The sequence below is a fragment of the Sander vitreus genome, chromosome 16 (genome assembly GCF_031162955.1).
Source record: "Sander vitreus isolate 19-12246 chromosome 16, sanVit1, whole genome shotgun sequence".
NCBI lineage: Eukaryota > Metazoa > Chordata > Actinopteri > Perciformes > Percidae > Sander > Sander vitreus.
The window spans coordinates 28,712,985-28,739,006 of NC_135870.1; the positions used below are offsets into that span (position 1 = coordinate 28,712,985).

Sequence of the window (26,022 nt, forward strand, 5' to 3'; positions counted from 1 at the left end):
GTAAAGCATGGTGGTGCAAAAATCATGTTATGGGGGTGTTTCTCATACTGTGGTGTTGGGCCTATTTATCACATACCAGGGATCATGGATCAGTTTCAATACATCAGAATACTTGAAGAGGTCATGTTGCCTTATGCTGAAGAGGAAATGCCTTTGAAATGGGTCTTTCAACAAGAAAATGACCCAAAACACACCAGTAAGCGAGCAAAGATTGATGTTATAGAGTGGCCAGCCCAATCCCCAGACCTCAATCCCATAGAAAACTTGTGGGGTGACATCAAAAATGCTGTTTCTGAGGCAAAACCCAGTAATGCAGAGGAATTGTGGAATGTAGTTCAATCGTCCTGGGCTGGAACACCTGTTCACAGGTGCCAGAAGTTGGTCGACTCAACGCAACACAGATGTGAAGCAGTTCTCAGAAATAATGGGTATGCAACTAAATATTAGTGCAGTGGTTCGAAGTAAAGCAAACCCTTGAGACATATTTCAGTTTATACAGTAAATGTTTGAGTTTGTAAAGAACAGCCTAACATTCCTTTTTCTTCACTTTCTGTAAAGGTAGAACACAAACTTGATCAGTTTTGGTCATGTTTTGATTTGGTATTGAATGTGCAGTGTTCCCAATGCATTGATATTATGGAATTAAAAGCTATTCTAAGGATTTTGAGCATTATTCACTTTTTTAAACACACTGCTATTATTCTGAACACAACTGTACATATGTGTACTCAGTTTATTTAGCAAAAGAAATATAAGGGTGCTATTACATCTGTAGTTCAGTTCATTTGGTTCGCGCAAAGGGCAAAACATTTTACAGTACATTGTAGAATTTTTCAGCCATTTCGGTTCCTTTTCACACCACACTGTTTGCTCTGGTCCTAATCAGTAGATGAGTTGGTGAAATGTACCAAAATGCAGCAACACAAGTCCTTTGAGAACATTAACATCGTTGGCCAGATGTTTCTTTGAACATATTTCCTAAAAACATCGGGGTTTCATAGATCTTTCTAACAGTGCCTTAAAGGTGCACTATGAGTTCCTGCATGATGTCACTTCTGTTGACGTTCCAAGTAAATACCAAACAAAACCTCCCCCCATCTTTCCATAACTGTCATGAACGCGCATGGAAATGGAAAATGGATTTGTGCTACACTAACGTGAAAAGAAACAAGTGCCATTACGAGTTGGTTGGATGCATTTCGAAGCTAGCTGTTAGCTGCTAGTAACCTAGCTTGATAATAACTACCTTAGCCAGTACAACCAGTATAGTAATAACATTACTTTGTAGGTTCGCTCTCATGGGATAACTTTGGAAAAGAATGACTTTTTATTGGCACGAGGGCTCAAGTGTGCATGCATTTACAACAACCAATCTTGACTTTACCTACCTGTCCAGTAAGAAATTAGCCACCTGTGCATCGGACTAGAAGCCCTTCTGCCGGCGGAGTTCTCGCCCCCTTTGGATCGATTCCCCAATGTAAATCCGGGTCTTCGTTTGCTCCTTCTCAATCTCTCTTCTTCTCGCCATATATTCCTCCGAGCATCTTTTCTTTGGTCGTGAACTCAGCCATTTTCCAAAATATATCGAATGGAGTCGTAGTTCACGGTGCCGTCCAGCTATCCAGCAGCTACTCTCAGATACAACTCACGCTACTCAATCAACTCTGTTCACTGCCCCCCCCACTTTATGTGCATGCGCATTAACCCCCACCCCCTCCCCCAACCATCTTATCGGTGATAATAATCACTGTGTATTCAGGGGGCAGGCAGCTATTGGATCAAGGAGAGATGCCTACGATTTGAGACAAAAATGAAATCATGCTGAAACCATGCAGGAACTCATAGTGCACCTTTAACCCAACAGATCTATGGAACCCCCTTTCTCTGAGCTGTTTGCTAAATAATGCATATATTTCATCCTATAATGCACAGCGCAGCTGACTACGGCAGCTGGTTTAGTCCAAAAACGCGCAGTTCTTCCAGCAGTTGGGGCTGCTCAGCTCTTTGGTCTGTTGGGTCCCGTTCTCACCACAAACGAACCACTCCAGAGTTCTTTTGGAAGCGTACCGAGACCTAGCCTTGTGAGACTGTCTGTTACATTTCATTTGTACAGAGAGTCTGGGCACTCTCCATTGACAAGTGTTAACTTCCTTGAAGGCAGGTACTTGAAGTTTAAAACTATTGGATCTGCCCAGAGCCACTCTGGATCTGCCATAACCAGTCGCTAACCTTTGGTCGTGACGTCGGCTTAGCATCGCTAGCGTTCGCCTTAGCCAACTCCTTCACCACTAACGGAGCGAGCTGGAAAATCAAACTTTTCCCGAACCCCGTGGGGAGGAGGGCCACAACATCATGGCCACCAACCAAACTCAGCAAAGATTGTTCTTGCTCGGGCTTTAACTTCTGGACATTCGGCAGCGTTGCCACAACGGACCGAATGGCTTCGCTCGCATCTTTCTCCGCCGCCATTACAGAACTACAACTCAAACTAGCACACAACCTCAACGTCATCGTTCTCAGCCACTCCCTCCGTTCGCTGATTGGACCAGTGAAGATTTGGCCGGAGAAAACCCGCGAATATACCGCAAACCCAGATGTAGTACTGAAGGAAAATGAAAATTGAGCAGAAGTACGTAAGAGGGCGGAGCCAGGCTAGTGACAGCCCCCTAAGAATAATGAAAAATATTACCTAAGATCTTTCTAATAATTTTTCTATTGTACAGGGGTAAAGGAAGAAAAAGTTTGGAAGGCAACAGTATGCAACAGATAGTTACATTAAATCAATGTCTTTGTTTTATTAAAACTATAAAGCCAACCTGATACAGGTTTAAATCCATATGTTGGGATATTTGTATGCGAAGAAGGTTTTTGTACGGGTATTATGTATGACCATGTTTCAGCTCTTCATTGAGACTACAAGTTTTTTTACAAACCCAAGACTCCATGCTTTTAATGGCTTCAACATTTCATCAAGTTAAAACATTTTACATGTCTTGTGCATTTTTTTAGACACATCATTAAATTATACTATATGGACTCATTTGATATTGAAAAATTGGGATCTACAATAGAATTTAAATTAAAAGTGATTCTGCATGTCAATAATGTTTGTTTGGCATATACATGTAGCCTATATAAGCATGATTCATATGTAAATGTGTATGTAAAAAATAAAATACATATATTTATTTAAGTTACATTTTGTTTTGTTTTTTTCTTTCCGTGTCAATACTGTATAAAACCCAACGTTACCTTTGTTTTTGGTTGCTGGTGACAGCAGCAGCAGGTCATCCAGGTGTTGTATAATCAGAGCGGTCAGACTGCAGCCTGAGGAGCGTTACAGTTCAGACAGGACGACCTTGATGATACGCCTGGGAGGGGGGGCTTCAGCCCAAACACGTCCACCTGGATCAGACTCAGCCCCGCAGAGGTCTGTTTACCTGAGGAAGGTTGAGGTCAACGAGAAGGTGAAGCCTGCTGTCCTCCCCCGGAGGCTGCCGTGTTCATTACAGTCACACTATGAAAGACTTTTAGAACACCATCTTTATGATTTAACTCAGGGGACTGCCCATTTCTCCGACACTCCATTGTTCCGACCTCTCAGGGTTATGGCTATGGTTATGGTTAGGGTTAGGGACAATTATTTATAATATTTCTTTAGGATTTTTGCCTTGTTTAACATGTTGGGAATCCCAAAGTTTCCTGTTTGAAACAGCCAAGATGAGGCGTCTTCTCACTGATCAAGTTTCACAGTGATTATTGCAGGGATATGCCCCATTCCTATTCATTATCACTGCATGCTTATGGAAATATAAATATCATATATAACCAACCCAAAACTAACTTTACCCTGTTGGACTTTGGACTTAGCCTACATTTTTATTTCAGTTTTTCAAAGATAGGTTAAACATTTAAATGTATTTATAAGCTAGAAAAGCTAGAGCACCGTTGTGACGAAAAGAGAGCTGAGCCAGAAGGCAAAGCTCTCAATCTACCGGTCAGTTTTTGTTCCTACCCTCACCTATGGTCATGAAGGCTGGGTCATGACCGAAAGAACAAGATCCAGGGTACAAGCGGCCGAAATGGGTTTCCTCAGGAGGGTAGCTGGCGTCTCCCTTAGAGATACGGTGAGAAGCTCAGTTATCCGTGAGGAGCTTGGAGTAGAGCCGCTGCTCCTTTGCGTTAAAAGGAGCCAGTTGAGGTGGTTCGGGCATCTGGTAAGGATGCCCCCTGGGCGCCTCCCTAGGGAGGTGTTCCAGGCACGTCCAGCTGGGAGGAGGCCTCGGGAAAGACCCAGGACTAGGTGGAGGGATTATATCTCTAACCTGGCCTGGGAACGCCTCGGGATCCCCCAGTCGGAGCTGGTTAATGTGGCTCGGGAAAGGGAAGTTTGGGGTCCCTTGCTGGAGCTGCTTCCCCTGCGACCCGATACCGGATAAGTGGACGAAGATGGATGGATAAGCTAGAGAAAAGTAATTTTGCTTGTTATTTTTGATTCACATTTTAGATGATGGGAGGTGATCCACAAAAGCCTATATGGTCAGAACAATGGGACATCGGACTAGTGGGCTGTAGGACCAAAGGGAATTTTTCGGGTTATTGAGAGGTCGGAACAATGGCGGGTCGGAGAAATTACATGGCACTCATAGGTGTCAAACTCATTCTCGTTCATGGGCCACATAGAGCCTAATTTGATCTCAAGTGGGCCGGACCAGTAAACCACTCCAGAAAGATCAGAAACCGTTGGCAAAAGCAAGTTGCTTCTGCTACGACAGCATTCTAAGGCCATTGTAGAAAGAACATTTTTTTACGGAACCAAGGAAGAGGGGTGATATTACGAGAAAACAATCTGAACTTTTGAGAAATAAAAGTCGTAAATTAACGGAAAAAGAACTCCGATATTCTCTGAGATCTCTGAGTCATTTGACGAGACGTCTTTGCATTTTGACTGTCTTGGTCTAATCAATGATAAAGGAACCTTTTGTTTTGATGGATATTATTTATTCATTGATTGGTTTTATTTACATTTGAAACAGGACATTTTGATGGAGTTATTACCTTTTGCAGGTCACACAGAGTGATGTGCTGAATGTAGCCTACCACATGGTGAAGATTGTGAGTTTTGACAATTGTAAGTTTGTTTCGGTAAATGTGCCTAAGTGATTGAGAGAAACTGTAAATATAAGTACTTTGAAAGTCTTTCTCATGTCACAGAAACCACTGAGAGTGAAAAGAAGAGAGGTAAAGAGTACGTTTTTGCATTAGGCCTGTTTATGGGTACTTCTCTACAGTGTTTTAGAGTGCTAGAGCTAGGTAACAAGACAAATAGTGGCATTTCTGTAACTTGGTGTCTTGGATGTGATACTGCTGTTGCTACAGCGCAAACTATTGGTGGGTATAAGGCATTTGCTAACCCACCCACCCAAAATCACCACCAGTATATACTGTAACACTGTATAAACTACAGTACATCCCCCCAACCTGGGAGTTGGGACCCCTTAAAGATTCCCAAGATACATTTGAGGGGTCACAAAGTGATCAAATGGATTCAACATATAAAAATATCAAATCAAAACCTGGATACTTTCACATGTTCAGGCCTCAAACACTAGCCATAATGGTTGGGGATACAACAGTAAATAATACAGTTACAATATCACCATTGCACTCAACAAAACAAATTTACACCAGGACCAAACCTAGAACACCAACCACCAACCAACTTCTGTGTAGAACATTTCATGCAGGTTGATGTAATTCAAAGTGCACTTTGAGGCAGTATTCACAGTTAAGTGTGTATCCAGTGTGGGTTTAAGTGTACCTGTTAATAAGGGGGGCACACTTTCTACTCACCCAGTGCAATGTGTGATCAGAAATCAAGAGAACAAACCCACTGTTCTTGACATACAGCTCTGTACCACCACCTGCTGGCCAAAAGTATCACTGCTGATTTTCTTTTCCCTCAAATGACAAAGTTGCATGGTTACATGCCTTTACTGAGTGGAATAAACATGAACTAAATAAATGATTAGTTTAGCAACTAGAAAAAAACAACAAAGTAGATGCAGTCCATCTCGTGATTTAGACTCACTGAGACAATGGGAGGCTTCATTCCTGCTAGGAAGATCGGACTGCAGCTGCCGTCACTGATGCCACCCAGGTCTCTCAACGTGCTGCAGCGCTGATTTTAAGTCAGCTACAAATTCCCCCTGGATCTGCCACGTGTGAAAAAAAGTGCATCTCTCGTCATTGCTTAAAAACTGCCACACTGTGTATCACAGTGATTGACCAAGGCCTGAAACTGCATGAATCAAACTATAAATCGAGGAATATCTGTGTGTGTGTCTCCTGCACGTGCAGTACAGAAGCAGGGACGGGGAGTTGCTACATCCCTAGAGCCTAGGAGACTTTCTGTAGAAGACAGACGCCAGTATTGTCCGGAGAGTGCAAGGTCTTTTCTCTTGCGGCTGCCACTGTCACCTTTATGTCTCTTTTGTATGCGTTAGCGCTACCCTTGGAGTTGCCCCCCGCCTAGCGCTGCGAGCAAAGTTCAAATTATTTTAACTTTACCTCAGGTGCCGCTGACCTTTCAAAGCACAACCAATGAGATAACAGCTGTATGTGACGTAGCCAGAAGCGACACAGATATGATACATTGGGCCCTATTTTAACGATCTAAGCGCACGGCGTGAAGCGCCTGGTGCAGGTGCGTTTAGGGCGTGTCCAAATCCACTTTAGTTTGACAGCGGAAACAAGGGTCCGTGCGCCGGGCGCGTGGCTCAAAAGGGTTGTACTTAGTGTATTCATTAATTCACAGGTGTGTTTTGGGCGTAACATGCAATAAACCAATCAGAGATCATCTCCCATTCCCTTTAAAAGCCAGGCGCGTTTGGACCTTGGCGCATTGCTGTTATGATGGAGGATTTGCACCGTAATATTTTTATTTGTAATCTTCTGCATGTGTGTGTGCTGCTGCGCGTCCCTGTGTGTGTGTGTGTGTGTGTGTGTGTGTGTGTGTGTGTGTGTGTAACAAGCATAGTTTGCGCACGCTGAGGATAAACCTAGGAGCATTTTACTAATTTGCTGTTAAAATAACAATGAAATGCTGCGCTATTGACTTTAGACCAGGTTTTTGTTGGTCAATGCCTCAAGATAGCAATACGCCCAGAATTCACCTGAACACAGCTCACTGTAAGACCAGCACGCATGCTGACAAGTGTGGGTTAGAACAGGTGAGTTGTCACAGGGGGTCAGAGGAGGTATCTAGTAGTGTAACATCCCTGTGAAATGTTTATTTAGTGTGGTTGTTCAGGCTAAAAGGGCTCTATGTTTTTCACAACAGTATAAGGGGCGAAGATGCTGTGTGAAGGGGGGAGTCGGGTGTATCACATATCTGTGCTTTACATGTATTGTGTTATACTTATGGAACATGGACCTTTGCTTTTAAAGAGCAATGTATGTATAACGCTTGTGCTACTTTGGAACTATGCTTTTAAAGGACAATGTGGGTGGCTCTTAAAAGAGCCGTTGTGTTATGCAGTTGCTGGATCGGTTTATGGCTGGACCTGCCAAGGAACAGCGCCCTCTTTGCTGAAATAAGAGGTGAAGTTGCCTCTCACTCCAAAGGCCTCCCGTGTGGCATTGTTAGCAGACAACCTGGAAACTCCCCGGAGACAACTACCATCACCAGGCCTACGGTAACTACCTGCCCTCTGCCTTCTCCTCAGGGTCATGACGCGCAGGTAGTTGTGGAGAAACGCAAGTGACTCTGACACACGTTAGACACTACGACTGAGGCGGTAGTTGTACGCCCTCTGCTCTCCAGGGACATGGGGGGCCAGGAAAAGGGCGCATAAGGTTCCGGCGGAGGGGAAAAGCCTCATCTCCCACGAACACAAAGGGCATTGGCAGGGACATCACTAGGATTGAAAGACAGGGGGGGCTTAGCCCAGAGGCTATGCAAAACCTTCCCTTGCAAAATCTTACTTACAAACTCTAAAGTTAGCTTTTAGATACATGAAAGCTGCATGGGGGGGTTTACTTAGGCCAGACTGTGCTCCTGCTGAGTTCTTCTTTAGGCTAAGACTTAACCACTATCTATCTGCCTGTGTAAGTGTGTGGTAAAGTAATACCATACCTAATCCCTCTCTTTATTAGATAAGTTGCAGGTCAAAATAAGACTATTTCATTACTAGGGGTGTAACGATACACGTATTAGTATTGAACCGTTCGGTACGAGGCTTTCAGTTAGGTGCGCATTACAAACCGAACGATTCGTTGGACTAATCCTATTTCATTTTTTAAAAAAGAGCTTAAATTGTGTGAAATATAATGTTCTCAGTGCCGCTGCACTCAACAAGGCAGCCCAAATGATGAAACAGGCAACATGCTGTCTGCCCCTCCCACTCCTACAGAAAACCACACTACTCCAGTCAGGCGTGATACGCTGAACTAGCTTGTTACAATATGGTTGACCAGGATTTAAAGTATGTCTGAATTTAATAACCCGATGGCGAGATGAATACAAGTTTGAGTATGTATGTATGTATGTATACGTATGTATGTATGCTCATATATAGCCTAGTCTACATTTAGTCAACATCTACATACTTGTTTAATTTATTACAGCAAAGGAATGCAGAAAGTTAAGTTGGTCAGAATCAAGCATATAATAAATATCATGAAATAATTTAGTTTAGGCTCTCTCTCTCTTCTAAAATATCTTCCAGTATTCATTTGTTCAATGAATTGAAGGATATACTGGTAGAATAGCATTAACAGTGACACTATGATATTTAGGGACTGATATTGTTTTAATACTATAGAGATAGCAGGCTATATTAATGGTAAAGAATAGAGAGCTTCAGATACCTTACTAGGCGAGCTATTTCTTGTATTTCACTCGTTTACACTAGCTAGACTGTTGTTTTCTATAGCCAACTAAAATATTCCTTTATCTTTACCTCAAGTAAATGTAGCTGAAGTGAAGCAAGTAAAAGTTATTAACAACAACTTACAATTTGACTCTGTACCACTCACTGTGTGTGGGGTAGCAAGTCCAGACCAAAGATTAGCGACGAGACGAGATAAATCCTGCAGCTACTTGCAACACAGCGGTCTGCAGCGTTCTGAGAGCTGCCAGTCTAAACCAATGAGAAGAGGCAAGATGGTGTATCATCTTCATAGCTATTGACTCGTACTTCTGTCTAACTTTCGACTTTCCGGCTTTTTTGTAGCTGGATATATTATTTGTTGTTTCTAATTATGAATTTGGATAACGTTGATGATAGTGAGATACTTGCTACAGTTGCATTTCGAGTGATAAATCAGTGAAAACAACATTTTATTTCTCTGATTTACTGCTTTGTTTTAATGCTGCCTGGCGCTCTCTCTCTTCAGTAACTCTCTACCTCGCTCGTCCACATACCGTGACCGTGCAAGCGGCCGCTCGTAAGCCTCTCTCTAAAACACCGCCATTTCGACCAGTTGACAGTTGAAATAAAAATAAAACAGACTGCAGTGCACGACGACACCAACAGATGAATGGTGAAGGAAGATTGATTCCACGTAGTGAGTGATACAGTGCACTGTAAAAAAATTATTAATTATTATTATTATTTTTCTTATTATTATTTGGAGGGGCTTAGGAACATTTTGGGGTAGCTTCAGCCCCCCTAAAATAGGCCTAACGACATTCCTGGGCATTGGACCACGATGCTCAGACCCAGGGATGACCACATCTTCAGGGAGGTCCAGGGTGCCATCTCGGAGGGCCTCACCAAAGGCAGAATTGTAGAGGGATCCGCCGTCACTCGTCCTGCCATATCCACCAACGTCAACTACCCTGAAGAGTTAGTCAGCATCGACCATGGAATATGTGCTCTTGTAGTTAAAATACAGGGATTTTCAAAATTCGAGAGGGAAGACACAACATTCCCCGCTGGCTCAAACCCAAGCCCAGCTGTAAACTTGAGGAACGCCCACCAACGTACAAATGGGGGGGGGGGCGTCGCGACACCACGCTTCAGTTGTGTCGGACAAATGGATCTGTACCGTCAGCATTGTTGGCAAACTTTTTTTTTCTTTTTACTTTATTGACAAATTGTCAAGTTTCCAATTGACTGAAGATATACAGTAAGTTATTGTTACATTATGTTGTTAATAAATGTTTTATATTTGACAATGTCGTGTGGTACATTGCGAACAAAGGTCAGATATTATATATAGCATAAAAGTCTAGTCTAAAAATGGCATAGCAACATATGCTTTAAAAAAAACAAAATGTAAAAATCGAGAATCAAATCGAACCGTGACCTTAGAATCAAAAATGTAATCGAATCAAGGATTTGGAGAATCGTGACACCCCTACCCAACATGAGGTGAGGCAGCTCGAGACAGCTTTCAAGATGAATGAAACCAACCAAATCAATCATCTTTAAAGCCTTACCTGGCCAACAGAAACACATCAGAGTCGTCCTGACGATCGGCGTCGCTGGCATTGGAAAAACCTTCTCAGTGCAGAAGTTCACTCTTGCCTGGGCCGAGGGTTTGGAAAACCAAGATGTCAGTCTGGTATTTCCGCTTTCGTTCAGGGAGCTGAACTTGATCAGAGATGAGCAGTACAGTCTACTCGAGCTACTCCACAGAAGGTCACAGCAGAACAGCTCGCTGGCTGTAAAGTTCTGTTCATCTTTGACGGCCTGGATGAAAGCAGACTTTCAGTGGATTTCCAAAACAATGAGGTTGTGTCTGATGTCACAACAAAGTCATCAGTCAACATGCTGTGGACTAACCTGATCAAAGGGAAGCTGCTTCCCTCAGCTCTCATCTGGATAACTTCCCGACCTGCAGCAGCCAATCAGATCCCTCCTGCATGTGTTGACAGGGTAACAGAAGTACGAGGCTTTACTGACGCCCAGAAGAAGGAGTACTTCAAGAAGAGAGTCAGTGATAAAGAGCAGTCCAGCAGAATCCTCTCACACATCAAGACGTCCAGGAGCCTCCACATCATGGGTCTGCTCCTAGTCTTCTGCTGGATCACTGCTACAGTTCTGGACCACATGTTGACTACAGACCAGAGAGGAGAGCTGCCGAAGACCCTGACTGACATGTACTCACACTTCCTGCTGGTTCAGACAAAGAGGAAGAAGTATGCTGAGGGACATGAGACGAGTCCACAGGAGCAGACGGTGGCCGACCGGGAAGTTCTTCTGAAGCTCGGAAGGCTGCCGTTTGAACAGCTGGAAAAAGGAAACATCATGTTCTACCAAGAAGACCTAGAGCGATGTGGTCTTGATGTCACAGAGGCCTCAGTGTACTCAGGATTTTGTACACAGATTTTCAAAAGAAAGAGTGTGATCTTCCAGAAAAAAAGTCTACTGCTTCGTTCATCTGAGCATTCAGGAGTTTCTGCTGCAGTCTACATGTTCCCCTGAGGAACACAGAGGTGCTGGAGGACTTCCTGGGAGAGGTCTACGTTGATTCATCCCTGATGTCTTCCTGAGTAAAACCATGGAGAAATCCCTCAAAAGTAAAAATGGCCACCCGGACCTGTTTGTTCGCTTCCTTCATGGCCTCTCTCTGGAGTCCAACCAGAGACTCTTAGGAGGCCTGCTGGGTCAGACAGACAACAGTCCAGAAATCATCCAGAGAGCCATCAACAACCTGAAGTGGATGAACAGTTATGGGATTTCTCCTGACAGAAGCATCAACATCTACCACTGTCTGATGGAGATTAATGACCACTCAGTCCACCAGGTGATCCAGGAGTTCCTGAAGTCAGAGAATAAATCAGAGAAGAACCTCTCTGTGATCCACTGCTCAGCTCTGGCCTACATGCTGCAGATGTCAAAGGAGGTTCTGGATGAATTGGACCTGGATAAATACAACACATCAGAGGAGGGACGACTGAGACTGATTCCAGTTGTGAGGAACTGCAGAAAGGCTGTGTAAGTCCCCATTGTTGTTCTTTCTCCAAATTATTTTCAGTATTTTCAACTTATACATCGATGATTTTTAGCTGCAGAGTAACGTCAGACAATCTGCTTCCTGTTTACAACGGCACGCACATCCAGATTACGAAGCAAACCCCAGAGTTTTCAAATCAAATGGGGCAGCAGTGTTTTCAAATGTCTCCCTTTTAGGGGCTCGGAGACGTAGAGAGTAGTGTGGAGTAGGGCTGTGCAATTCATCAAAATATAATCGTGATTATGATTTTGGCTCCCAATGATCACAAAAACAGAATAATCGAGAAAAACAATTATTTAGCTCATTACGTTTTGCAAATTAACTCTTATTTTGTCTTGTGTTCTGAATGAAAAAATAAAGTTTAAATAGGAAAAGTATTAAGGCAAATTTCACAGTTCTATGTTTTTTACTGTTGATTTATTTAACTTTTTCCAATGTTTAAGTTCAATAATTGCAACATCTTTCCAGAAGTCAACGAATTATCGTGATTTCAATATTGACCGAAATAATCGTGATTATATTATTTCCATAATTGAGCAGCCCTAGTGTGGAGACGAGGCATAAATGTAGCAAAAGATATTTATTATTAAACCCAAACGTAATAATAATAATAATACTATAAAATACATTTATTTTATTTAGCGCTTTAAAAGGTACTCAAAGGACCTTTACAAGGTGGAATGGGGAGCCAGTGGAGGTCTCGGAGGACTGATGTGGTCTCTGGTACTGGAGTGAGTGAGTAGACAGGCGGCTGAGTTTTGGATATATTGTAGTTTTTTTAGGAATTTGGTGGGCGTGCCATACAGAATGCTGCAGTAGTCCAGTCGTGAGGTGATGAAAGTATGGATGAGAGTTTCAGCGGCTGACAAGGAAAGGGAGGGGCGAAGGTGGGCAATGTTTTTGAGATGCTCAGCTGTTTAAAGGATCAATATAGTGTTGATCCTCTAATCACAGACCTGACTGAGGTCAGCAGCATGTTATTGTTTACTTTTTTATCTACATAATTTATTCGTTATTCAGGTTGCGGAGCTCTGGTTTGTCAGAGGTCACCTGTGCTTCTCTGGTCTCAGCTCTGAAGTCCAACCCCTCCCATCTGAGAGAGCTCGATCTGCAGGATTCAGGAGTGAAGCTGCTCTGTGGGTTTCTGGAGAGTCCACACTGTAGACTGGAACGTCTGGGGTCAGACACCATTTTTTACTTCTGTGCTGAGATTAATATGATGTGGAAGTTGGGGTGACACTAAACTGCTGTCAGTGTGAGCATCAGAAACGTAGATCAGGATCAGCTGAGTCCTGATGATCCAGAGGTTGAAGCAGCAGCATCAGCTCTGACTGGGCCTTGTTACTGGGATGGCTCTCAGTGCTGCAGTCTAAACTGCTCTGAGATCAGCTCCACTGTCAGACACAATGTCAAGCCCACCATCATCCCTGTGTTCCTCTGATCCTTCCACATAGTCGCTGCACACACACTGAGACTCATCCACACGCTACACATTACTTCTGTTTATGGCAGCATTTCTTGCCAGCACTAGACAAACACTTAAGATAATGTTATTAATGTTATCTCTGAGCCTGACCGGGTAAAGCCTCTCTTCCTCCAGGAAGCTGCCTCCGTCTCACTCATGGTATGTGTCCACAGGGGCTTTTTTTTTTTACAGCAGGGATCGCCCCGCTTGGATGCTTGATGGGCTTGCCACTAGCAGTTATCAATATCTCTTCAATGACCACTGACAAGCAAAGAAAACGGGCCACACCACATCGTTGGGAAAATTTCTCTTATTTTACGAAAATTGTTCACCCAAAATGTGCTTCTGAAATAATTTGATGTGAGAAATAAGCTGCATATGCTGAATCTGTCATTTTATACAATGTTTTATAATGGTCAGTATAAAAGATTTTCTGGAGTTTTCTGACATTCTCACCAAGCGTAGCGGATTTCCCCCCTGGAGAGCAGCGTGAATGTCCACAGCGCTCACGCTGACTGACTAAAAACCCCAAAAGCACTACTGCTCGACTTGGGTTCCAGGCAAACATCCTCTTCCTTTACCTTTTACTCTTTCTCTAACTTTCTCTAAAAGTAAGTTACTCAAAACCTTTTTTTTCTGAAGTAAATTAATACAACACCCTAATCCCAGTGTTAAACGTCCAATATGTAATTTTGTGTCACAAGTGGTCTCTCTCTATCAAAACCATAGATGTAAACCAGGCCCCCAGGAAGTGCAAATTGACCATAGTGGCCAAAAAGTGGAATAGCAACTCCCGGCTTGTCCCGTGATGCCCTCTGGCCCAAAAAGACTTTTCCCCATAGACTTAAATGGAAAAAGGGGCGACCTCTAGCTCACCCAGTAAGAGGGTGGGACCAATGTAGGCCGAGTCCTTTACAGCAACCCGGGTTCGAGTACGACCTGCGGCCCTTTGCTGCATGTCATCCCCCATCTCTCTCCCACCTTTCCTTACTATCTACTGTCACTATCAAATGAAGGGAAAAGCCCCAAAAAGTAATCTTTAAAGTAGGGCTGTCAGCATTAACGCGTTAATCGCGATGCGATTAAGGGCCGAGCATAATGCGTTAATTTTTTTTAATCGCATGCCGCCATTTATTAATTTATTTTACACTTCACTCGGCTTCGCGTGGTGCCTAACAGGCTACTATTTTGACCCACTGCTGCACCTTTACTTGTCATCAAGCTGCCATACTTCCTCGTAACACATCCTGCTGCTGCAGGCTGCAGGCATGATGGAGAAAGACAGCAGCAACACAATCTGAATGGCGCTTTTTATTTTCCAAAACTCCCGGACGGGTCGAAAGCCATATGCACATTGTGTAAAGCCGAATTAAAAGCAGTACTGAAGCACGTCAAGCTGGAGCTACCACCTACGAGCTAAGCACAGTAGTACAGTTAATGTGACTCAGGTTGATGCTAGCCGGCTCAGGCAAAGCACTATTTTGGAGAGTGCTAGTTGCCGACCTGTGGATGAAACCAAATCCCAAAAAATTACTACAGCTCTTGCGAAATGGGTGGCAACTAACTGCAGACCTGTCAGCATCGTAGAAGACTCGGGTCTTAAAGACGTACTACGGTTGGCATGTTCTGACCCGTCTTATACATTGCCGTCGAGGGGGACAGTAGTTTTATGCATACACAGCCTGTACGACATGGAGAAAGCAGCCCAACTGGAACTGCTGCAAAGTGATGCAAGGTGATCACTGGATGTAAGGGAGTAATCTAAATTATTGCACACTATATTGACTATATTGAGATTCAAATGTGTGACTAGATTCACACATTTTTCTTTTGCCTCTTTCTTTTTAAACCATTGAAACCCCATTCAAGTTAGCGGAGAGTGTCACCGGGAGTAGCCGATTTGGCCGGCGGAGGTCTCTAGTGCGCCTGCTCTATGGGCCCCATAGTGCAGATCAGCGATGATCATCTATGTAATTTTATATGCCGAAGTTGAACTTTTTTGGCTTCATGGGCCACTAAACAATTCTTTTTTAAAGATTATTTTTTGGGGGCATTTCAGGCCTTTATTTGTATAGGACAGTTTAGACTTGAAAGGGGAGAGAGAGGGGGGAATGACATGTAGCAAATGGCTGCAGTTGGAGTTGAACCCATGGCCGCTGCATCGAGGAGTAAACCTTTATACATGGGCCCCCGCTCTACCAGATGAGCTAACCAGGCGCCCCACTAAACAACTCTTATAGGAATGAATGGGGCCACGCATCGAACGCTGTATCCAGTTCTTATTATAAAACCATGGCCTACCCCTTACCTGGGCTACTGAGGCTTGCACGTGTGGCGTGCACATAGACAGAGTTGCTGCCAGCGACACTGTATTTGCCTTTTATAATGATCATCAAAAATATAATGCTTTATTTACTTTCACTATAAATGTCAATGTTATTTATTCCAGACTTAGTGGAAAATAACGCCAGAGGGTGTGTTTTGAAACGAAACGAGTGTGTTGAGTCAAAAATAAATCTATTCATTTAATGCACGTGATATATTCTACAGATGTATACATTGTAACTTAAGTATGTTAGTTATGATGTCAGCATGTCTACGCATCCACCCCTGGGGAGGCATAAAGTTAAGGTTGTGGTTGTAATGACAAAAAAAATCAAAAAAGACTTTTAAAATGGAGCATGCAGTCTAAATGTGAATAGGCAAAAATAAAGTGTAACGTTTTGCAACTGTTTAATATTCCCTAGGTTTTTTCCTGACTTAATACAACTTGACCAGATTAAATCTCAATGTGTTTAATCCACATCGAAAATCTATTTCTGATGAAGATTAAGACCCTTTGGACAACATTTTGAGCTCAGTCCAAGATGAGAGGGAATTATTAACATTTCAATTAAACTGGGTTCAGGGCAAACTGAACATTTAAAGACATGTTTAAGACTCGTCAATTAGTTTCATGGACATTTGGGATGGGATGTCTTAAAATAATATGTATCGGCCCTGTTTTATTTCTAAAATATCTTGTTTCCCAGTAGGGGGGGTGCAAAAAAAAATCGATTCATATTCAAATCGCGATTCAAGCGCTACCGATACAAAATCAATTCATAGAATTCTAAAAATCGATTCATATTTAAAAAAAATACTGCAATCACATGGGGAAAGTAACTACATTTACAGTTCTGCTCAAAATAATAGCAGTCCAACATCACTAACCTCATAGATCAAATTTTTTTGGTAGAAGTGATATTTCTACATGGCAAATAATTTACTAGTAAGTGTTGTAGAGTCATAGAAAACCAACAGTCATGACATGATGCTGCTCATTCTGTGTAATTGAATCTGTAATTGAAAGGGGCATGTTCAAAATAATAGCAGTGTTGTGTTCAATTAGTGAGGTGACTGATTCTGTGAAGAAACAGGTGTCAGTTATGGCCCATATTTAAGGAAGGAAGCAAATGTTGTGCATGCTGGTTATAGTGCATTTCACACTGAAATACTCAGCTAAATGGGTCCATCCAGACATTTCTCTGAGGAACAGCAGACTTTGATCAAAAAGTTGATTGGAGAGGGGAAAACATAAAGAAGTGCAGAAAATGATAGGCTGCTCAGCCAAAATGATTTCAAATGCCTTGAGATGGCATCCAAAGCCTGAACAACGTGGGAAAAAACGGTCAACTACCATTCGAATGGTTTGAAGAAGACTTAAAGTTACCTGTGAGTACTGTTACGATCAGAAGAAGGCTATGTGAAGCTAAGCTATCAGCTAGAAGCCCCCGCAAAGTCCCATTGCTGAAAAAAAGACATGTACTGGATAGGTTGAAATTTGCCAAAGGACACATTGACTGGCCAAAGGAGAAATGGAGCAACATTCTGTGGACTGATGAGAGCAAAGTTGTTCTTTTTGGGTCTAGGGGCCGCAGACAGTTTGTCCGACGACCCCCGTGCACTGAATTCAAGCCACAGTACACTGAAGACAGTAAAGCATGGTGGTGCAAAAATCATGTTATGGGGATGTTTCTCATACTGTGGTGTTGGGCCTATTTATCGCATACCAGGGATCATGGATCAGTTTCAATACATCAAAATACTTGAAGAGGTCATGTTGCCTTATGCTGAAGAGGAAACGCCTTTGAAATGGGTCTTTCAACAAGACAATGACCCAAAACACACCAGTAAGCGAGCAAAGTCTTGGTTCCAGATTAACGAGATTGTTATGGAGTGGCCAGCCCAATCCCCAGACCTCAATCCCATAGAAAACTTGTGGAGTGACATCAATAATGCTGTTTGAGGCAAAACCCAGTAATGCAGAGGAATTGTGGAATGTAGTTCAATCGTCCTGGGCTGGAACACCTGTTCACAGGTGCCAGAAGTTGGTCGACTCAACGCAACACAGATGTGAAGCAGTTCTCAGAAATAATGGGTATGCAACTAAATATTAGTGCAGTGGTTCGAAGTAAAGCAAACCCTTGAGACATATTTCAGTTTATACAGTAAATGTTTGAGTTTGTAAAGAAAAATGCACAGCCTAATATTCATTCATACATACATACATCTTTCTGTAAAGGTAGAACACAAACTTGATCAGTTTTGGTCATGTTTTGATTTGGTATTGAATGTTCAGTGTTCCCAATGCATTCATGTTATGGAATTAAAAGCTATTCTAAGGATTTTGAGCATTATTCACTTTTTTAAACACACTGCTATTATTCTGAACACAACTGTACAGACTGTGAATCATTTTTTGAATCGAAAATCGTTTTTGTATCGAATCGTGAGAGTTTCTGAATCGTGCACCCCTATTTCCCAGCCTCAATTCTGTCTTCACATCATGTTCACCACAGCTCGTCTTTTGTACTTTTGTAGAGATTGATAACTATTATTTTTAGAAACATCTCGACATCAGGACTTATTTCGCTCATTTTCTACAGAAAACGGTTGTATTTTCAGATTTTTTTTGGTCGTGCGCGCTCGTATTTCTGAACAGTTCTCACATGCCTGCACGCTCTCGAGCCCCGAGCTAACGCTAAAACATGTACATCTGACTTGAAGCAACCTATTCTATTATGACTTTATTCTCAAAATATTATGACTTCATTCTTGAAAACTCATTTTCTTTTTCTTTTTTTGCCCTAATACTTCGTCGTCGTTGACAGACTAAAATTGCTTTTTAGTTTATCTTATTCTCTTACTAATATGTGGCTGATTTGCAGAGTTTACTCCAGTCCTTCCCCCGCAGCAGCAGCCAGCGCTCCCTGCACTATGAGTACTTTTACATGCACATTAATATTTCACTATTATTCCAAATATGACAATATTCTGAATTTTATACAGGTCAGGTAAACAGCATATTCCGGTTGGATATTCTGAATAAGCCCTTTTTCCGAATATAGCATTTTCTGATTAATGTGGGATATTCCAGTATTATTCAGGTTTTAGAGGCATTGTTTGGACATTTATACAGCGCATTCGGAATATGCGTCTCAGTCGGGGTTTTGACCACAGTTTACGGCCTCTTGCCCGCAATTTCCACCAAACAGTTACACTGTTACTTATTCCATATGTACGGTGGAGAGAGAGTCTCTTCACTCAGAGAACCAAGGTTACAACGTAACTAAACGTTTTCTCTCTCGGGCTGAGAGAGAGAGAAAGAGAGAGAGACAGGAAGAGAGAGAGAGAGAGAGAGAGAGAGAGAGACAGGAAGAGAGAAAGAGAGAGAGACAGGAAGAGGAAGAGAGAGAGAGAGAGACAGGAAGAGAGGGAGAGGGAGGTATTCTCTAACGTTCTAACGCTGGGTTTTACGGGAGTTTTTTTCTTCCGCTATCGCTCTGCAAACGTAAACTCAGAGTCGACTTTAGAGAACGGGCGGGGGGGGGGGAATCTTCTACACTGGTTTCAAGGCTGCTGCTCTGCACTGGTGTACTGATATCACGAGACACTTTTCACCTCGACGAGAACTCTCGTCACGTTTAATCTCGTCATACCTCTACTGGTAAACTTTGAAAAAGTAGTATTTTGCACGGCTACATGTAAACGGGAATATTAATGGAATATTCACTTTCATTAGCCATGGAAATGGCTTAGTCGGAATATCATCTTTTTCGGAATAAGGGCAAAAACTGGAATATTATGTGCATGTTAACGTAGTCATCGTTTCTTCCTCCTTCTCGTCTATGGTAGATTGCAACCATAGCTTTTGAGGTAGCATCCGGCCCTATTCTTTTCCGGACGCATGGCTGTATCTATGAGTCGCACACACACACACACACACACACACACACACACACACACACACGGAACATGTTTGCATCATGTTTATGTGAACAAAACTACTGAAAATAAATGTACCATTTGTAACACTTCGTTTTTAGGAAGAAATCATCAAAAGACAGCTCGGTCAGTCTGCCGTTTCCTCTTTCTCTGTTCCTCCGACCATGCATTCCAAGCTTTCTGCTCAGCCATGATGATAAGTGTGGAAAACTCCATCGCTACCTTGTTGTCACGCCATACTTCCTGACGCTGAGGCCGAAAAAAAGTCATATAACCATTCCAATGACTGCGAAGCTGTCCAGTTAAGGTAAATTAAGCTAAAAAAAACTGCATAGTTCCTCTTTAAAGTCACACTTGATTATAGTGGCCAACTGTCCCAAATCCCAAACCAGGATCTTTAAAGGACCAGTTCAACATTTTGGGGAAAATGCGTTTGCTTTGTTTCGAGACTGTAACGAGAGTATGGATATAAATGTCATGTTTGTGCGTTAAGTACACAGTCAGGATGGTTAGCCTAGCTTACCTTAAAGACTGGAAGCAAAAATGTCAGTTTGTGATTTTAGAGGGAGACACATTTTGGAACTATTTCTTGAAGAACAAACGTTTATCCATCCGCCCCAGTACTTCTGAGCAGCGTCTCCAACGGGTTGCCTAGCAACCTCCACGTGACGACAAGTCTCCAGAAAGTCACATCACCCGTCTGACGTTTGTCAAGAAATGGTTGAAACGCAGAACTCCCGCCAAAACCAAACCCAAAATGTTGAACTATTCATTTAAAGTGAGACTAACATGTCTTAAGTCATTTCAGTGCAGCCCAAACACTGATATGTAAAGAGTTTGTTGTATCCACCAAATCAGATTGAAGCTTTCCACAGGGTCTTGCATTTGCGTTCCCGAACAAGTGAGTACAGCTCTCAGCTCGGGGGTTTGCTGCCTTGCTCAGCAGCTCTTTTAAAGTGCTCATATTATGCTGTTTGGCTTCTACCCTTTCCTTTATAGTGTTATATATCTTTTTTGTGTACGTTATAGGTTTACAAAGTGAAAAAGCCCAAAGTCCACCCCAAAGGGACTTACCATCTCCAACAGAAAACACTGTTCACAAACTGCTCCAAACAGCTCTATTGTAGTCCAGCCTTTACTTCAGAGACAAACGTGGTCACTTTGGAACACACGTTATAATGCTCGCCTAGCTGCTAGCGTGGCACGTCCTCATACTCTGCTTCTGACTGGCTAGTAGTCCTTACCTAGGTACAGTCAGGGCACGCCCTCATACTCTGCTTCTGACTGGCTAGTAGTCCTTACCTAGCTACTGAGCATGTGTGACTCCCAACAAAGATGGAACAGAAGTGAGATGTCTCACTCTGTAGCTAAAACAGAGAGCTCAACACAGGGTGAAAAGAGGAGCTGCAGCAATGTAGCACAAAAAAATGGTGTTTTTTGAAAATTAAACCATGTAAACCTATTCTGATACAACCTCTAAATACAATTAAGAACCTGAACGTGAGCATAATATGAGCACTTTAACAGTCTGCCTGGCTGCTGCTGCTGCTGACATGTGTGAGATTGAATCTGCAGCAGATTCTAATCTGCCACTCAGTTTGACCACACTTGTCTCTCCTTTCTCTGTTCCTCGTCACTCGGTGCCTTTGAGTGTGTGGTAGAGGTGTCTCGGTAAAATCACGTATCCCTCTCCAGACGCTGCTGGCAGCTCGCGGCCAGTCCCGGGTGTCCCGCATGTCGCCTTCAGCCTCTTTAGCTGTCTCTCCTGCCGCCGACACTTCTGCTGCATCGTCTTCAGCCTCTTCTTCAGACTCCCCAACTGCTCCACCAGCTGCTCGATGCGCTTCTTCTGCCGGGCAGAGTCTTCCGCTGTGTAGTTGTGGTCGCAGGAGACCGCCACCACGTCGCCCCGGATCTCGGGCAGCCTCCTCTCGGGCTCCTCCTCCTCCACCACCTCCTCCTCCTCCTCCTCCTCCATCGCTGGGTCAGAGGTCAGAGGTAGAGAGAGGGGGAAGTGGATCTCTGAGGGGAAGGGATCCTCCAGGGACTCCGACTGTCAGACAGAAAAACACACAAGAGTTATGACGCTGCTTTCGGAACTAATCCAGGACTAAATTGAGTTAAAAGGTCAACCTGGACCCAATTTTCCTTTGTTTTTGTGTGTGAGTGACTGACAGGAACAACACCAATCTTTGAAATTGATCCAGTATTAAGTGTAAGCTGTAACCGGCAGCCACAGACCGGGCTGCAATGTAAGTTGTTAAATTTACTAATTTTGGTGGCCGGTGCTAGTGCTAATGCTACTTTGCCTGCTAAGGGGCTCCGTTGTCAGTCAAGCACTAGTCTATATGGACGACGTTTCATTTCCAGGATTGTTCAGGTACCGCCGGAAATTCCGCCTGATGTCCCTCTTTGTAGGCCGACTGTGCATCACCTTCCTCTTTCTCTGTGTTGGCGTTCTAACCTCTGGTGGATTTGTGAGGACTATGGTTAACTGCTCCTCAGATCTCTGCAGGGTAAATCCAGACAGCTAGCTAGACTATCTGTCCAATCTGAGTTTTCTGTTGCACGACTAAAACAACTTTTGAACGTCCACATGTTCCACCAAAACAAGTTCCTTCCAGAGGCTATTTTGCAGAGGCACCATTGCTACGTCCGGATTTTAGCACCGCCCAAGAGCGATTGTGATTGGTTTAATAAAATGCCGATAAACCAGAGCACGTTGTTCTCCCATCCCGGAATGCTGTGTGGACTGGCCAGACCCTCCTCCGCAGCGCTGTGGAGGAAGGTCTGGCAATACGAGACTAGTCGAGCACCAACCAAGGTGCAGAGGGGTCTACAGTCTTTATATTAAGTTTTATAGTAGAGAATTTTTTATCAGTTTATTTTGTAATGTGTAGTTATGTAGATCTTTTAAAGACATGTTTATGTTTAAATGAATATACCAATACAAGTAGTTATGTATCTCCAACGTTTGCCATCTTATGGACATAAGGTGCAAAATAGAAGGGCAAACCCTGGATAGATATCACATCGTCAGAAATCGTTGAAATATCAGACTGTGAAATACAACTAGACCTACAGGCAGACGTGAACCGTTTTCCCACCTCAGCAGTTCGTATGATATGAACATATTTGCTGATTAGGCATGGGCCTGTATGAGATCCTGACGCGTTATTATGGAACCCACGCAACTTCTAGGCAAGACCCGCCCTTCAATAGCATTCACGCGCTACTATTGGCCAGGTGTCCATGCTAACCATGCTAACCCCATTTGTTCAGGTCCTATCCCCTGAGCAGTCGGCTATCCTAACCCCGACCAATCGGCCTGCTTCGTAGGGTGGGACTTGCCTAGAAGTTACATGGGATCCACAATAACGCGATTCTGACGGTAAGATAGCCTTCAGCAAAAAAGATCCCGGTTCCACGGTATTGCAATTAGAGCTTTAGAATGTATTATTTTGAAATGTCTGGGTAAAACAAAAAAAACCACATTGCACACAGGCAGGGAGAGGGAAGACTTTTTTTTAAAAGGTACACTGTGTAGTGTTTTAAGTATTTTAGTAGCTAAAATCAATGTCTTCATTCATAAATATGTCCTCATTGGTGTAAAATGACCTCTGCCAATGATCTGACTTAGCCTCGTAAGGGAAGAATGAAAAACTATAATCACTGAGAGGGACATACAGCACTAGCCTACCTGTCTAGCTAATCCACAACGCGTTTTCGTTCAGAGCCAGCGTCACGTGACTGAGACCAGCTGAAACGGAGAAGGAGATCAGTGAGAGGTGCTTGTCACTGCCCCGGAACATTTGAAAGCCTCCACTGCACCTTTAGTTCATAACGGAGGATCATACTTATGCCGAGCCACAGGAGAAGGAATCCTCGTCGCCAAAAAAGCGAAAATTGGAAGACATGTTGTCATAGTTTCTTGGTACGTAACGGCTACCGTAGCGAGGCGCTAGAGAGCTCTATCCGTTTGAATGCAAAATCCAATTTCACCGCGAGATGGGAGAAATTCCTACGCAAGTGTACCTCTGAACCGCAGAATACCGTAAAACCGGTAACCGGGCCATGCCTAGAGCTAATACAGACCCATCGTTAATGTTATTAGGAACACCTGTGCTCTTCCTACAATAACCGCGCGACGCTGCGATGGAAGTGCACCGAGCCGCTTCACCTTGAGGTTGAAGGTGAAAAGCGACGGCACGGCGTTCTCCTTCAGCACTCGGTTGTTGCAGTCCCTCTTGAAGCAGTCTTTGGTGAAGTGGTGCGAGCAGATGTTGCTGTACTTTGTCGGCTTGAAGTTGTTTCTCCTCATCGCTGCCACCCATTTACCACAAACATCTGGCCGGGCCAGAGGAAACCTGGCAAGATAAGAAATGTATCTAACTGTACTTCTAGTACAGTGAACATGCACACGTACTCACACACACAGTTTTTATTTTTGATACTATTGTTCTTATTTTTGTATTATTTTCTATATTTTGTTATGACTTTTTCATCACTATTATGTAGTCATTGTTGTAATATAATTTTGTGGTCGTTATATTTTACAATATAACGACCACAAAATTATATTACAACAATTTTTTTTTGCCTCTCCCTGAACTGTACAATGTTTGTTTCATTGTGCAATATACAAACTAATCTACTTTGACTACCTCAGGATTTATTCATTCTGTAAGGTTTATTTTATCATCATCAAAGAGATATGTATTAGTTCCTAGTCTGATTATTGATGATACATTTAGTTTTATTTAGGAAATAAACTGTACGTCCAAATTGTTAGCTACAGCCTGGTGCTGTAAGAAATCCTTTTTTTGGTAAACACTCATAAGGGGTAGTCATGCACGTAGAACACAGTTCAATAAAGCAGCACCTTTAAAAACGAAACTTTTTATTCTATGGACTGTCACCTGAATTCCAGCGCCTTGCCCTGCCGGACTCCAATCAGAATAAATGGAGTTTACTATTCCCGTATTTCGGGTGAGAAAAACATGTTGGAGACTATGCTAGTAAGTGTTTTTATGAACATGTATTATGTCCTGGCAAATTCGGCATAAAGGCATTTGTTTAAAAGCTATTCAGTTAAGTTTTAATAGCATCGAAACTGGAATGATTGGGTATCGCCATTGTAAACACGATGTAGGTTGACTTGTTACTTTGGAGACGGGGGACTGGGCGATTGGCTGGCGAACGTGATAGAGGACTTTCAATTTATCGTTGTAAAATGGTGCTTGGTGAATTGTATTTGAGCCGATTTTATTAGATAAATCCAGCGACCCAAGAAACGTCTTTTGTCGAATCATACCACCCTTGTGCTGTTGACAACGAGCAATTAAGCTTTAAAAAAGCAGAATAGTAAACGCAGGCTGGCGTACTTCTTTCTTGGCAGTCCTCACCAGTACAACACTGTTTTTCTATCACGTCTGGACAACTAACGCTAACTAGCTCAAACAAATCATTTAAATAACCTTACTTGTGGAAGGAAATGTCTTTGTCTTTATTGTAGCGGTTCTTACAGCCGTACGCTGAGCACGTCTGAACCATGGCTGCTGCCCGGACTGTACTGATACTTGCGAAACTCAGGTGGTGCTCCTCCTTGCCCTTCTTCAGGCTTCACTGCCACTAACAATCATGGCGGCGCCGGCGGAGGGGTTACGCGAACTCGGCTGCTTTCGGATCTGATCGGCAGAACTCGCTTCCTACACCTTACCGTAATATCTGACAATGTGGGACTACTTTGATTTTACAGTCTGAGGTTGATACATTCAAAGGCTGCTTTGACTTTCGTTTTTACAGTCTATGTTTTATCTTTTAGTTGCCATTTAATTTGGTTAGAGCTTATTGAAATATTCATATATAACCTGATCGTTACAGGAATTCATGCTATGGACCAAAAACGTAATATATTTTAGGCCTACTAAGAAATTCTTTCAGAAAAGACTATTGTACCTAGGCCCAACAAGAACAAGACAAGGCTGTATTTTGATGGGTTTTATACAGTATTTTTTATGCCTAAAATCAAAGTAACTAGATCTAAAATAGTATATCCTTCTAATTAGTATAGCCTTTCACACTCAGATTAATTTAGATTTAAATAACTGCCATTTTTTGAAAAGTTGATATAGAATACATTGACATACACACATTATATATAGCATATATATATATACTCAAAGGAGGAACTGTGGAAGTGTGGTGATATTTTGAGCCTTGTTAAGCTGCAGACACACTGACCAGATGGCTGACTGTTGGCAGAAAAGGTAATGTGACTGATCAGTGTCCCCGAGTTGGTCAAAAAAGTTCCTCGGAACACA

At 42.8% G+C, this 26,022-nt stretch overlaps 1 pseudogene; it reads left to right on the plus strand.

Moving 5' to 3' along the window:
- Positions 1–9,714: 9,714 nt before the first annotated feature.
- Positions 9,715–21,813, plus strand: LOC144530946 (NLR family CARD domain-containing protein 3-like; annotated as a pseudogene).
- Positions 21,814–26,022: the final 4,209 nt, after the last annotated feature.